This window comes from Macrobrachium nipponense, chromosome 8, assembly GCF_015104395.2.
Source record: "Macrobrachium nipponense isolate FS-2020 chromosome 8, ASM1510439v2, whole genome shotgun sequence".
Classification (NCBI taxonomy): Eukaryota; Metazoa; Arthropoda; class Malacostraca; order Decapoda; family Palaemonidae; genus Macrobrachium; species Macrobrachium nipponense.
In genome coordinates this window covers 34513591-34530791 of record NC_087203.1, presented here as the reverse complement: position 1 = coordinate 34530791, position 17201 = coordinate 34513591, and the positions used below count along the sequence as shown (strand labels likewise).

Here is a 17201-nt window from a genome sequence, read left to right as displayed (position 1 = left end):
CAAATGGTCTAACTCATTATAAATGATTGCGTATTAAATCAGCATGAATGTTCGCCCAGTAATGTCAGTACTATGCGCTTAAGTAGATGACGTAAAAGCTGTCACCAAGCAGGTGAAAATGCAGATTTATATTGCATTATTCACGTAATTTTATAGCCCTTTATCTGCATCACTCGCCTTCAATTACGTCCGGGAAGTATGTTCACTAACAATTAATTATTTTTCCCCTTATTTTTCGCGAGGCAGCTGAAATAAATAAACTCATTTCACTCTTGTCTGTTTCATTAATGAGAATTATCACGATGAAAGACATAGTTCTAAAGACAGTTTTAAAAGCAATGAAAATTGGAGAATATATTCCTCTAATCCGAAAATGGTTTTTCTAGATTATGCTTAAATTAAATGTGGTATGATCATATTTTGCAAGAGCTGAGAAAGAGTGATAAGACGAAATATTGCATTTAGACGACGTAATATTGAAGCATTAGTATTCGTTATGCAGAGGGGATGATCTTTGACAGTTGTTTTGTCACTATTTTGAACGATATTTCTAGCACAGCGTGTTAGCAGAAGAGAAAGTAATGAATATTCAAAATCAGTGTTAAAGCGTAATATGTCTGCAGAAAAGGAAAGGTTGAATGTTAGGAAGAGGGAGATTCTGCGATATTTTCTACTTAATGACAATAGATACAAAAACCACCTTCTATAATCTGTCTCGTTCAGGACTTCATTCTTCTTTCACGTTCAGTTAACACCAGATTGCTTATCCTTTGATCTGATCAATGAATTTGGTAACAGGTAGTTTAATCGACTGTCGCAGCTTGCAGCCTCATCCCAAAGTGCCGGCTGAAATCGGTAGTGTTGCATTCTCTTGAGCCATCCTCTTAGGTATACGTATGTATGTGTGTGTGTGTGTGTGTGTGTATATATATATATATATATATATATATATATATATATATATATATATATATATATATATATATGTGTGTGTGTTCCTTAAGTGTGTGTATGTACCAGGTGTAGCGGTCGCTCATTATCAACAGAGGCACTGTATTGGCCTTTCCACTGACGTACAAAACCAGAGAATACCAGGCAATGGTTACTATAGTAGATTCACATCAACCGTGTATTTGATGTCTAGGCCAGTCCCTTACGACGCTCCTGATTGGCTGTTGATAAGCCAGTCACAGGGCTGGAAACTCTGTCTCTCTCGAGAGTTCACACAGGCAGGATGTATGTTCCGTCTCTTCTGAGGGATACTTCTTTCAAAAGTATCCCTCAGGAGATGGAACATACATCCTGCCTATGTGAACTCTCGAAAGACAGAGTTTCCAGCCCTGTGATTGGCTTATCAACAGCCAATCAGGAGCGTCGTAAGTGACTGGCCTAGGCATCAAATACAGGTTGATGTGAATCTGCTATAGCGACTTTCCATGTAGAAATATTATGGTCTCCCCTAGATCCCATAAATGATGAAGTCGTGTTGATCAAATCCTGGCAAAACCATCTGTGATATCACGACCCCTAGAGGACTTGCATTTTGGATAAGCTACTTCATGAGCGTATGGGGGCTAGTGCCATCAGTTCACCTCAAGTGGTGCTCTGTAGGCATTACTTAAGGGTCTTTGCAGTGTCCCTTCGGTCCCTAGCTGTAACCTCTTTTATTTCTTTTAATGTACCTCCGTTCATATTTTCTCTCTTCAACGAGCGAGGTTTTCCTCCTGTTACGCCATTAAAACTTTATTACTGTCAATTTCCCTTTCATCGCTGAATGACCTCGTAGGTCCCGGCTCTCAGCCTTTGGCCTGAATTCTACACTCTATTCGTATCCCTCTAAGGTATCATTTAAGTTGACTTACACTCATGAGCAGATAGTCAGTTACCTTTCTATTTTCTTTCGGTAGTCAAGTTTGGTTTCAGCAGACGTTTGCGTCTCTTTCCTTTCAGGATAACAGACATTGCATATCCAACGTACATCGCCAACGAAATGAGCCGTAACGGAAACATAAACATACATGGCTTATTCTCTTTCATTTGATCTTGAAACGCAAATACATTGCGTTTATTACAAGGACTATTCAACAGAGGCTTATATTATGTTGAAGCATCTTACATTGAAAGAGCTTCTTTAATTACATATTTTTTATTATTATTTTTTTTAGCTTATACTCTTTCTGAAGTTCAAAAACATCTGTATTTTTCCGAGTAAAATGTCAACCATATACACTGCAGATGCACTTCTATAATCTGTACCAGATATAAAAAGAACTATCAAAGGCCTCACTTATAACCATACTCCACCAATATGATGAAAGTCATCCTTGTGTAAGTCCCAAGCAGCTATCACTTATCAGTATTTCTAGCAACTAAATATTTATGACCAAACGTCGTGTTCCAAGTTGCACTTGAGGAATTTTACGAAGTCTTCAATAGGGCTGATGTTTTCGGACCTTTTAACTTGAACTCTTATAGCAAAATGCAGAATTGGAAGATCACGGGATTTGGGACTTAAAGTTTTGTTGGTCTGTCACAGATGCGAAGAAAAGCGTAAGAAGCAAAATTTAAGAGAAGCATCATGATGGCTGTCAAAGAAATGGAAGAGTTCTCGGGAACGGCCATATAGATAGATTTACATATATATTAGGATGGAGGAACCTTAATATTTAGGGAGCTTGACAGAGTGATTGAGGAAGTGGTGAGTGACGCAGTGTGTGTGGAGATTGACTTGTTCCTGTTGAGTTTTCTGCGGTAGATGTGGAGTTTGTTGAACTAAGGTTCATCATCCTGCATTCTGCTGTTAAGAGGATCAATTTGACAGTGATCTCTCATATTTCCTTCTGCAGCCATTTTCTTTTCTTTGTTTCAGTTTATATAGTATAATATATATATATTATATATATATATATATATATTATATATAGATATATACCATATATATATATATATATATAGATATATAATAGAGATATATATATATATATAGATATAATATATATATTATAATATATATATATATATATATATATATATATATATATATATATATATAGATATATATATATATATATAGATATAAATATATATATATATATATATATATATATATATATCTATATATATATATATATATATATATATACAATTATAAATGTATAATATATATATTTATGTATATATGTGTAGAGAGACATGGATGGAATAATGCAAGAACTGGAAGAGCATGAGAGGGTATAGTTGGGGCAGATTTGAATGGCCATGTCGGAAGTGAAAATGAGGCGATTGGGCGGGTGCATGGGGGCCATGGAATTGGGGAGAGAAACCCAGAAGGAGAGAGTGTAGTGGACTTTGCTGTGTCATTCGACATGGCAATAGTAAACACATTTTTGAGAAGAAAAGGGAACACCTAATAACATATAGGAGTGGGGGAAGATTCTCCCAGATAGACTATTTCTTGTATAAAAGGATAAATCTGGTGGAGGTCAAGAACTGCAAAGTTATGCCAGGCGACCATGTAGCCCCCCAACACAGGCTGCTATGTATGGACTTGAAGTTGAAAAGGGAAAGAAAAACCAAAGCTAAAGGGATAAGGAAAATTAAATGGTACGAATTACAGAAGGAAGGGGATAAGAAGAGAGAGTTTAAGAGGAGGGGTTTTTGGAGGATATTGATATAGGGATTGAAGATGTTCAAGAATGGTGGGCACGAAAGCAGCAGTAATAAGAAGGCATGGAAAGGAGCTGCTAGGAGAGACATCTGGTATCATATGGGAAGAAAAGGATAGTTTGGTGGTGGGATGAAGACATTGAGAAAGTAGTAAAAGATAAGAAGGAGGCAAAGAAAAGATTAGGGAAGAGTCACAGTCAGTGGAAGACAGAAATAGGTACAGAGAGAAAAAACAAGGTGGTGAAAAGGTGGTAGCCCAAGCTAAAGCAAGTCGTATGATGATGTGTATAATGAGCTGGGGACAAAGGAAGGATTAAAGAAGGTGATGAAGCTATCAAAGGCTAGAAATAAGAGCACCAAAGATATAACACACATCAAACAAATAAAGAATCAAGAGGGTGTAGTGCTTAGAAAGGAGGAAAAAATTGTGAAGAGATGGAAAGAATATTTCGAACATTTGTTAAATGAAGAAAACTAATAGACTAATAAGAGAGGATGGCAAGTGAACATTGGCATGGTATGAGGTTTCTAGGCAAGAGGTACTAAATGCACTGAAAGAAGATGAAGAATGGGAAGGCAACCGACCAGACATGATCCCGGTGGAGGCATGAAAGCATTAGGAGATGAAGGAGTGGATATACTGTACGATCTTATGATAAAAGATCCTTGAACAGGAAAAAGATACAAATGAGTGGCGTGGAGTATATTGATCCCAATTTTTAAAGGGAAAGGCGATGTCCAAGAGTGTGGTAATTATAGGGGCATTAAATTGATGTCCCACACTTTGAAGATACTGGAAAGGATGATAGATGCTAGACTGAGAGAAGAAGTACAAATAGGTAAAGAGCAGATGGGATTTTATGAAGGGAAGGGGAAACAACAGATGGTATATTTTGTCTGAGGCAAATAATGGAAAAATTCGGGAAAGACAAAGGGACCTACATATGGTATTCATTGACCTTGAAAAGGCTTATGACAGAGTCCCGAGACAAGAGGTATGGAGGAGCCTGAGGGAGAAGATGGTGCCAGAGAAGTATGTGCGATTGATACAAGAGATGTACCGGAATGTATTTACCGAGTGAGGAGCACTGTTGGGGAGACAGAAGGTTTTGAGGTGAGAGTAGGATTACACCAGGGGTCGGCTTCTGAGCCCATTTATCTTTAACATAGTGATGGATGTTATAATAGAGGAAGTAAGGGAGACAGTACCATGGAACATATTGTATGCGGATGATATGTTCTGTGTGCAGAGAGCAGGGAAGATCTGGAAGTGAAATTGGAAAGATGGAGGACAAGTACTGGAGGACAGAGGAATGAGAATAAGTAGATCCAAGACAGAATATATGTGTACCACCACTGAGGGGGATGATAGAGAAAGTATTCAGCTTGGTGGAGAGCAAATAAGGAGAGTTGATAAGTTTAAGTATTTGGGATCTTTTGTTAACGCTGGAGGAAGTATGGAAGAAGAAGTAAACATCGGGTACAGGCAGGCTGGAACAACTGGAGAGCGGCCTCGGAGTTCTTGTGACAAAGAGTGCCGCTTAGGTTAAAAGGAAATTTCACAAGACGGTGGTAAGAACGCAATGCTGTACGGTACGGAAACAGCAAGCATGAGAAAAGCAGAGCAGAAGAAGATGGATGTGGCAGAAATGAGAATGCTTAGGTGGATGTCTGGGTAACAAGAGTGGATAGGATCAGAAATAGACTACATAAGGGGGTCAACTAAGGTGGTGGAAGTATCAAAGAAAGTGCAGGAGGGAGGACGAGATGGTATGGACACCTGTGAGGAGAGATGAGGACCACGCTGGGAGACATACTATGGGAGTGGAGTGCAAGGAAGAAGAAGAGAGGGAGACCAAGAAAGAGATGGAAGGACTGTGATGAGTAGGAGATTTACATTGAGAAGGGAATTGATGAGGCAGAAGCGCAAGATAGAAATAGATGGAAACGACTCATCCGAAACGGCGACCCCATATAAAAATGGGAAAAAGCTGGGAAGAAGAAGAAAGTGTATATGTGTATATATATATATATATATATGATATATATATATATATATATATATATATATATATATATATGATATATATATATATAGGCGCGTATATATTTATGTATATATTATATACAAATATAATGTGTAATATATAAAATATTTACTTATGTATGTATATATATAAATATATAGTGCATGTGTGTGTCATATATATATAATAATTATATATATGATATTATTATATATATATATATATATATATATAGAGAGAGAGAGAGAGAGAGAGAGAGGAGAGAGAGAGAGGAGAGAGAGATATTATCGCTTCCAGCGCAAGCCCTGTCTTATGCTACTCTTTCTTCCTATCTGATTCATTGTTCCAGAATTTTGATAACAATGGCCCAAAACTCTCTCTGTCGATTCGAATCCGGGGCTAAATTTCGTCGAGACGTCCTTCAAAGGGAGCAAAAATAGATATATCAGCGTTTTTAAGTGCGTATCCCCTTCAGAGTGAACCGGACGGGGGAAAAAGAAAACGAGGCGGGGTAGCGATCAAAGTAGGTTAAAATTGGGGAATGTTTTGAATGTGCAACAAAGAACGGGAGAATGAAACATGACAGGAGGGCTGCGATGATCGCTCAGGATTGAATTTATATTCTGATTTTCGCTTTACGTCCAGTTTAGAGGGAACTTTCTAGTGGCGCGAAAGTTGTTTACTACTAATGTCTCATTTACCAGAAAGTTTTTTTTTCCTTCAATTATTTATATGCTTTAATCAATTTTTTATAAGAAACCCACAAATACGAAACAAACAAATAATAAATTCATCTTGACATCCGAAATGACAACATTATCCCTAGAATTACCGAGTGCCTTGTGTTTTCACAGACACATTTAGATTTGAAGACTTGAAAAAGCCAAGATGCACTTACGGGACCAAGAAGAAAAAGACAAAAATTTGAACCTGAGCTAAGCTAACAGTAGGTCGGCGCTTAAAATTCCCCTAAATCCTCAACATTTTGAAAAGAATTTTGTGCAAACAAGAATGCCTGGTGCTTTCATCAATCTCAGGTCTGAAACTGAAAGAGCATCGCCGAATGGTTATCTGTGGAAAAAGAAAACTCATTGGCCATCTGTTATAGAAGTCCGGTGGAAGGGAAAAAATACTGGGCATCACTTTCCCCTCAGCCAGAGTTCTAAAATGGTCGTTCCAACATTTTTCTCCCGGCCGTCTTTTAAGAAGACTTTTATGGAGCGGAGGGATCCCCAGTGACGCCCCGGAGCGACCAAAAGCCCACACATCTCGGGAGAGGCCAGAAAATTCTGCGGGGTCATCACGATTGATCCTGCATCGGGTCGTCTTTGCCTGGAGTGGCTGTGCCCCAATGGGACATTTATTAGCCTTATCGGTGTCCCAACTCTTACCAACATCTGGGAAGAAGGAGAAGAAAAAGAAAAAGAAGCAGGAGATGAAAGATGAACAATGCAAGAGGAGTTTTCCTTTCCAGTGACCATCTTGAAAGTACTGTCGTTAGATCGTGAGATGGGAAAAAATTGCAGTAATTAAAACGATATAGGAATGATGTTCACATCGCTCATGAAATGCATTCCGACCCGAATGCACTAGAACTAGGTCTTCCTTTATTTGCCTACTGTTTTGGCCACCCTGCCTCCCTCCTCCATTCTTTCTACATGGCTAAACCATCTCGAAACATCCTGAGCCATCTTGACATGAATAGTAACCATTTCTACCACTTATCCGTGATTATATCTGCATTTCTCATTCTTTCAGAGCTGCATACTACTTATTTTACGAAAACCTTTCATCTTTTTTAAATTCACTTTTAGCATCCACACTTCACTTCCCTGAAGGAGAGTGGCTCAACATTCTCTTTACGCCTTGCACCATAGACCCTGAAAGTTTCCTTCAGATTTTTCAAATCAAACCCATAGCCATTTGTCCTACATGTATATATTAACAATATTACTTCATCTTTCTTTTTTCCATTTTTACCCTCATAAACTTCCACTAGCTCACATTACTCAACTTTCTCCTCTCACCAACACTCAGATTATTTCAGTAGTTTCTGTACATTTTCTTCAGTATCTTCAATCAGTACTATACCATTTGCAAACATTAGCTGTTTATTCCATACTCCATTCACAACCCTTCTCCTGACCATAACTTTACACCTTATCTGATGTCATTTTTCTGACTGCATCACGCCTTCTACCAAGGTATTAGACATCCACGGTGACAAAGCATACCCTCGTCCCAGACTTACTTTTATACAAAACCTGTAATTTTCAGTTGCACATATTCCAACACGCTCTTTCATAAGTCCTAAAAACATGTTATTGTTAGAAAGAAACTTTATCTTCAGTGCCCTACATCCTCAATACATGCCACATTTCATCGATACCAGTTCTGTAATACGATTTTTCCATGGTTCATGTCATTTTATCTTACATATTTCGCGTAAATAGTTTCGTAACAAACATAATTCACACACTTTTCCATGCCAGGTCCCATATTATTCTTCCACTGGAAATCCATCTGTCATCTGAATTTCTTTCTCAAGCAAAATCTTATCTTCGTATACTAAGCAACACTATGCCATTTGATTCTTAGTCTTCTCTATCACCGGTACCTTCTTACGAAGGACAGTTATTGCTCTCAATACTCTCGTCCTCATTACACTCACCCACTTGCCTTACTACATCTACTGTTTACTAACTGTTCCACTCCATCTTTGAAAACTATGGATTTTCTAATAATGAATCATCGCACCCTAAACATATTATATATATAAATATATATATATATCTGTGTGTGTGTGTATATATATATAAATTTATAATAAAGGGACTCCATTCTCATCTAGTACGGTAACTCCATGACACCCACATAAACTTTCTCTTCGTCACTTACCTTTGCATTCAAATACACCCTAGCTTTACCATTCTCTCATATTCAGCAAACCCCTCCTGGCTCAGGTTCAGACTACCCCAAAATCACACGCTTTCACTTGTTATATACTGAAGAAGGCTGAACTATATATATATATATATATATATATATATATACAGTAAGTCCTCGGGTTACGCTGGTCTCGACTTACGATGTTTCGTGGTTACGAACGCGCCCCCATAAAAATATAAAAAATAATATTTTGCGTCGTTCCGTCTTACGCGGTTTAGCGTCGTAAGCAACGTTAAACAAACGCGAACTAGTTCCAGGCGCACGGCGGAAGAATACGCTTTGTGGGGGAGAGGACGGCGTCGCTTCGCTACGCTCAGTCCTCGCCCATACGCCATTTTGGTTGTTTTACACTGCCTCTCTCTCCCTCGTGTTGTATCGTTTTTTGTACTTTTTGCTCTTTGTTATGGCTCCCAAGCGCAAGGCGGACTCTTCTGATGGTAGAGCATCGAAGAAAAGAAAGGCCATCACCATGGAATTAAAGTGGACATTATAAAGCGATCCGAGAAGGGAAGAAACGCCAACAACATTGGCCGCTCGCTTGGCCTTAGCCGTTCGACCGTTGCTACCATTATCAAAGATAAAGAGCGCATCGTTGAACATGTGAAGGATCTGCTCCTATGAAGCGACAGTGATAACTAAGTAGCATAGTGGTCTAATAATTGAAATGGAAAGGTTATTGGTGCTTTGGTTGGAAGACCAAAATCACGGCGTATCCCAGTCAGCCTTATGGTGATTCAGCAACTTCTGGAGGTTCTTTTTCTCTTCACTAACCTCCCCCAGTCTCTCCAGCACCGCAGCTTCCTCTCCAGTGTGCAAGCCAATCAAACTAATAAAGGTAAGGAATTGTTCTCTCGTTGTTATTGATAGGTATTTACATTAAATCATGTGGTATTTTCAATGTTCCGACTTACGCTGAAATCGTGTTACGATGCATCGTAAGAAACGGATCTACGTCGTAACTCGAGGCACCCCCTGTATATATATATATATATATATATATATATATATATATATATATATAATATATATAATATATATAGATATAGATATAGATATATATATATATATATATATATATATATATATATATATATATATATATATATATATATATATATATATATATATGTATATATATATATCTATATATATATAATATATATATATAGTATGTATATATTTATTTATATTATTATATATATATATATCTATATATATATATATATCTATATATATATATATATATATATACATATATATATATATATATATATATAATATTATAATCATAATGGAATCATTTCTCATAACGTGACCAACGGAGAAGAGAGTTTGACAGTTACGGCGACATTATTATCCGAAGTTTTGCCATTAGGGATGGAAGTCATTCTCCCATTTTCCCCAGTGGTAGGTAGAGCAAATCGCGAGGTGATGACTTTGGCGTCTTTGCCGTCTGGCGACGCCACAAAGAGCCGTCACAATTCACTTTGTTATCGCTTAGGCACGTCTTGGGCCGCCAGACTTCGTCGGTGATTATTTCGCGTGGCTGTTTCTATATAAGTAAATGAAAAAAGTTAGAGGGATAATATTGCAGACGAAGGATTGTGTACCCTCACATACACTCCAGATCTGTACATCCAACTTCGCTTCGAGCGCACACAAATATTGTAATGAGCGTCATCTGTCATCGTGACTGCTTCGGGGGTAAGGCCAGCGCAATCATCTGTGCCCCTTTTTTTCGTCTTACTGTACCTCCGTTCATATTCTCTTTTTTACCATTGACTTTCCACCCTATTCTAACAATTGATTCAGTATGCAACTGCGAGGTTTTCCTCCTGTTACACCTTTCAAACCTTTTTAATGTAGTTTCCGTTCCAGCGTTGAATGAATGAGGTCCCAGCGCTTGGCCCTTGGGGCTAAAGTCTATATTCTTTTCTTTTCTCAGTCATCTGCGTTTTGTTTGATTGCTAGTTTCGTTTGCAGTCAGGCTGCAATTGTCAATCTCGCTCGTAGTCTCGTTTCCTCATTAATTTAGTTCAGAGTCGGCCAACGTATTTCGTCTCATGTCCCAATTAGTGACGTTGGTCTTTTGTCCAGTTTGGCCTCATTTGATGGTCAGTCTCGATCGCGAACAGCCCTGATGTCCCCTCGAGAGACCTCACACGCCAAATCTAGACGAACGTCTCCTGAATAATTCCACCCTTGTTTGCTCAACAACATGCGTCATTGCGCTCGACGGAATATCAAGATTCGGTCTTGATGGATTCTGTGTCCCCTCCTCAATCAAGAATGCAGAAGGTGCATCACGCTCGGAATAGGAATGTTCCCGTTATCCTTAGCATCTGTTCTTCATTGTCTTTTTTCCCCTGTTGGAAGCGCAAGCGGAAGTTATTTGCTTATGTTCGGTGTTTATTCATGAACGAGGATGTGGGAAAAGATTTTGCTTGGACGGTGAACGAACTGTTTCGGGACTTTCATGAACTTCAAAATCACTGTTTTGTGAAACTCCCCTTTTGCAATGGAAAGGCTGATGCGGAATTTGTCGTCTGTAAAATCTCGCGCTTATACACATTTGTAAACATGGTTGAACTGGTACATTTAAATTGTACATGTCCTTACAGGCATAGCCTACATGAAAATACTGTTATACTGAACATCCATATGTATATATGTATATCTTCTTCTTTCCCACCGTTATCCTACACTAAGGGGTCGGTTGCCTGATGTGCCTTCTCCTCCACTGCCTTCTATCAAAGGCATCATCAGGCATAGTTTATTGTTTGGCAAAGGGGGTTTATACGACCGCATGCCCTTGTTGTCATCAACCACAGTTAGTGGCGGTGGGCCTCGCCTTTTACTAAAAAGTACGACTGCAAGGCAGCAGCTGCCCTTTTAATCGCCTTTATGACACGCAGGACCTACGGTGGTAGTATTCTTACACCCCACAGGATCATATGTATATGTATATTTACGTATATATATATATATATATATATATATATATATATATATATATATATATATATATATATATACACGAGTGTGTGTGCTGTGTGCGTGTTCCCTAGTAAGGGTTGACCCACAAAACAAAATAATAGTAACTGCAACTTTCTTCCTTTTACTGCAAAACCCATTTTCAGAAATACTTACACGACATGTACAGTGATGCTCAAATCTCATGCGGCATGATTCTTTTTGTATAGTTCAGATTCTCAGAGTCAACGTGACGTTACCAAGTAGTGTTAAATTTTTTTTTATTTTTTTTTTTTTATTTCTAATGTCATGCATGTCGAAAAGTTTACAAATTTACAGCTAGCCTTATTTTCCTTATGGATATATAAATATGATCCCTGTTGTGCATTGCTATAATGCGTAATCTGTGCGATTTGAACTAATTTTAGTTTATTTATTTATTTTTTTTTTTTATTTATTTATTTTTTTTTTTTTTTTACGCTTAGTTCATAGTGCGGTGTGTTAAGGTTATCGGTGCCGTCAATGAAAGAACACTTAACATGCTCCTCCGACTGGTCAACATAACTACCCATGCAGCATTATGACAGTAGACCTAATACGCTCAACAGTCATAACAAACATTTTCAAAGTAGGAATATGAATTAAAACAGGTTTTCTTTGAATGTTGAAGTTTTCGGCTGTGTTTAAGCTGCCTGTATGTTGCAAAATGTTTTATAGGCCTACAAAAAATCTAAGCCTTCTGAGATATAATCTGTTACTAATGAATTTAATTGTAGAGATTGTCTGTTCTTTGACGAATACAATAGGAATATGAATCACAATCAGTTTTCTTTGAATGTTAAAGTTATAGGATGTGTTTAAGCTGCCTCTTATGTTGCAAAATGATTTATAGGCCTAGAAAAATAATCTAAGCCTTCTGAGATGTAATCTGTTACTAATAATTCTATTTGTAGAGATTACCTGTTCTTTGAATAATAAAAGATGATGAAGATTTTGACTATATGGCGTAGATGGCTATTAATCGAAATATCATAAGTATTAATATCAAGGCGTATGGAACACTTGTTTTTCAACTGGTTTAGAATATTATTATCTTAAAAGTTCTTCAGCTCGCTTTTGGTGTATAATTTATTCTTTCATAAGGTAACTTGAAGTGTAAGAATGTGTAGATAACCTCATTTATCTGTATGTATATATATATATATATATATATATATATATATATATATATATATATATATATATATATATATATATATATATATATATATAGTATATAAATCGAACTACAAATGTCCTTTAATATCTAAGAATTCGCTCTACCTCGGAATTAATTTATATTTTTTTCATATATGCTTAACCGGGGGGGAATTTATAAGCGATAATAGAATTGGCGATCGACAGGCGCGAACCCAGCGACCTCTTAATTCTAGGACTGGCAGTGAAGCCTTAAACCGCCTCGACAATTACCATATTAAAGGACATTTGTAGTTCGATATATATATGAATCATGGTAATGTGATAGACTTATATATATATATTATATTATATATATATATATATATATATATATATATATATATATATATATATATATATATCTAATAAGGAGCCCATAAAAACACCCAAATATAGAGAAAACAAAAAAGTGCTATATTTCAGACTGCTGTCTCCCTCTTCAGGTAGATGAATGAGAAAAGTTTGTTTACAGAAAAGGTGGTATTTATACCAAGAGGTCCATCCACAGGCAAGCCAATTAGGTCACCCCCGCTGATAATCTTCCTTTAATCTTCTTAAGTGTTGGTTGAATGAAAACCTTGTCGATCGTATCTGAAATCCATGCTCCTTTTGAGATGTTCATTACCTGCCTCTCTTTTAATGATGGCCGATTCCATCATTTGACTCTTGTACCGGCAGTTGCTGTCTATAAAAATACACGTGACAAATTTCCAGTTTATTCTATGGTTATGTTCATTTATATGGTTGAAATTAGGCGAGTTTCTGTTGTCCATACCTAACTGACCGGTTTGTGTTGTATTAATCTTGGGGAAGTTGATTTACCTGTAAATCCGATATAAGATTGGTCACAGTCCTGGCATGGGATTTCGTATACCCCAGAGTCCTTGGGAGATGTCTTTTGTTGGACGTTAATCAGGGATTTGGCTACCGTGTTTGGGTAAGTAAATACAAAGGGTTTAGATTTCCGAGGGGGTGGTTACTCTCTTAATCGTGTCCAGGTGGGTAATTATTATGTTTTATTGTTGGGTGTATCTCTGGTCTTGTCTGTAGGGGTCGGTAGTACAAATTACGTTTTGCTTTGTGAATTGCTTTCTCAATTATATGGTCAGGATACTTTAAAGACGAAGTTGCTTGCAAATTAGTTCAAACTTCTTTTTCCAGGAATTCTGGGGAACAAATTCGTAAGGCTCTTAAGAACAGGTTGCTAGCTACACCTATCTTGATAGTAATGTCGTGATAGCTAAAGTAGTGAATGTATGAAAGTGAGAACGTTGGTTTTCTGTATATGGTAAATTTGTATTCTGTTCTATCTCTGATTATTAAAACATCAAGAAAAGGAATTTTTTGTTATCTGTTTCCCATTCAACTTTAAATTTGATGCTGGGCACTAATGCGTTTAATTTCAAGAGGAATTCATTAAAATTGCCCCACCTATTATCCCAAAATGTTAGGATATCATCCACATATCTCATCCACAGCATGTTTTTTGGGTTTTATTGCATTTATTATTGTAGTTTCTACGACCCCTAAAGACAAGACCAGAGATGACACCCAAAAAATAAAATAATAATTCCCTTCCCCACCTGGACACGATTAAGAGAGTAACCACCCCTCGGAAAATCTAACCCTTTTGTATTTACTTACCCAAACACCTTAGCCAATCCCTGATTAATGTCCAACAAAAGACATCTCCCAAGGACTCTGGGGTATACGAAATCCCATGCCAGGACTGTGACCAATCTTATATCGGATTTACAGGTAAATCACTTCCCCAGAGATTAATACAACACAAACGGTCAGTTAGGTATGGACAACAGAACTCGCCTATTTTCACCATATAAATGAACATAACCATAGAATAAACTGGAATTTGTCACGTGTATTTATAGCAGCAACTGCCGTACAAGAGTCAAATGATGGAATCGGCTTAATAAAAGAGAGGCAGGTAATGAACATCTCAAAAGGAGCATGGATTTCAGATACGATCCGACAAGGTTTGGTTTTCATTCAACCAACACTTAAGAAGATTAAAGGAAGATTATCAGCGGGCTGGGGGGTGACCTAAATTGGCTTGCCTGTGGATGGACCTCTTGGTATAAATACCACCTTTTCTGTACTTTTCTCATTCATCTACCTGAAGAGGGAGACAGCAGTCTCTGAAATAGTAGTACTTTTTTCTCTATATTTTGGTGTTTTTATGGGCCCCTTTTATTAGATGGAATTCTGTTGTGTCAGAACATTTTTACCAGTCATATAATATATTATATATATATATCATATATATATATATAATATATATATATATATATATATATTGTATGTATTGCTATTCTTCTCTCTCTCTCTCTCTCTCTTTATATATATATATATATATATATATATATATATATATATATATATATAATATATATATATATATATATATATATATATATATATATATATATATATATATATATATATATATATATGTATATGAATAACTTGATCACGAAGTTATAAAAACTGATGCTATGTATAATATCTCGCTTTTTTCATTTTTCCTTCGTAGCAAAAAAAACCTTTATATTTATATATATATATATATATATATATATATATATATATATATATATATATATATGTGTGTGTGTGTGTGTGTGTGTGTGTGTGTATACACATACGTGTGTGTGTGTTTATACATAGAAAGAGGGAAAATGCTGTGATTCACAGAATCAAACGGTTCAGTTTAAAAGGTGGAATTCCTCCTGTTACGCGTCTGTGTGACTGAAGTTATTTGTTCTGCACTATATCCGCTACAGCTTGCACGACCGGGATGTACCACATGTTTTGCTCTGTTTCTTCTCCTTCGCGAAGAAATGTCAATTGCTGCCAGAAGGTGTTATATGTCAAGTCTAGTCTGGTGGAGGTGAAGAATGCCGGAACTGAGATTACCTGGTTACGTAATTTTATTATTATTATATTATTATTCTCCGTAGGCGGGGTAGCCATTAGGGCATTGCACTGTAGGCATTACTTAAAGTTCCTTGGGCCCCTGGCTGCAACGCCTTCCGTTCATTTCATTGTATCAGAGGAGGGGAAACAATTTTTAAAACACTGCAGAATAAAAGACAAAATCTGTTTCCCCAGGATAGACAGGTCTCCCAGGACCCTAAACATTATTTTTATCATACCAATTTGTAGTCAAGAAAAATACCTGAAAGGTGCACTGTAGCCATTATTTGAGGTTCTTAGCAGTGTCCCTTTAGCCCCTAGCTGCAACGCCTTTCATTTCTTTTACTATACCTCCATTCATATTCTTTCTTCCATCATAATTTCCACCTTCTAACAATTGCTTCATTGCGCAGCTGCGAGATTTTCTTCCTGTTAAACTTTTTCAACCTCAATTTTCCTTTCAGCGTTGAATGACTTCATAGGAACCAACTCTTGGTCTTTGGCCTACATTCTAAATGCAATCCGTCTAATTATAATTATAGGGGTCAGCTGCTGAATATTATATCAAATGGGGAGAAGATGTTCAAAGCACTGGAGGATAAACGATAAAACTTTTTCCTTGGGATGGGCACTTCATTCCAGGTCTTGAAAGAATTTTTTTGTCATACCAATTTTTTGTAAAGCTGACCTAGGGATGAAGCAGGTATGTTTCTCAAAATGAATGTGCAGTCCAGAAGGAATCCCTAGAAGGTAAGGCGAATCCTTACAAGAACGACGCTACGTGGTCGCAATAAATGGAATTTCCCAAACTTGTCTCTCATGTCCGAGTTGGACTTTACATGGCCAACTTCGTCTGGTCGGACCTTCGGCTAACAGTTAATTAATTGTCGGTTTGCGGACAAGAAAATGTTAACGCGAAGTAGCGTTTCCGAATTGAGCAGTGTTTGGAAAACTAATGCTGTAAAACCCAAGTTGTTTTACTTTGTGTTCCAAAAACACGTTATGTGTTGATGACTCGTAGTTTGATAAAAAATTTTTATATCGTTGTATCCCCAGCACTCTAATTCATGGTTTTATTCGTCTCTTTAGTTACACATTTTTGATAGCCTGAACTTTGTCCTTTCATAATTGCCCCATTTTTTCAAAATTAACACCTTGATGGTAGCTCATTTTAATTGCTCTACGGTCTACTATTAGCTAAATACTGGATCATTGTAATTTCCAATCTCATTATTATTACGACTGGCTTTATAATGAGGAATTGTAATTGCTCCGCTGTTGATATTGTTACTGATTTAACACAGGTTTATGTAATTATTAATGATTTAATTTTTTCATTTTTACGAATTAAAATTCTCATCGTAGCTACACTTCTTATTTAAAACATCTTGAAGCTCCATAATTATTATTCTT

At 36.9% G+C, this 17201-nt stretch overlaps 1 protein-coding gene across 7 annotated transcripts in view; it reads left to right on the top strand.

Moving 5' to 3' along the window:
- The window catches only part of LOC135222669 (galanin receptor 2a-like), a 711404-nt gene that overhangs the window by 475360 nt on the left and 218843 nt on the right, over positions 1-17201 (top strand). The window lies entirely within an intron of this gene.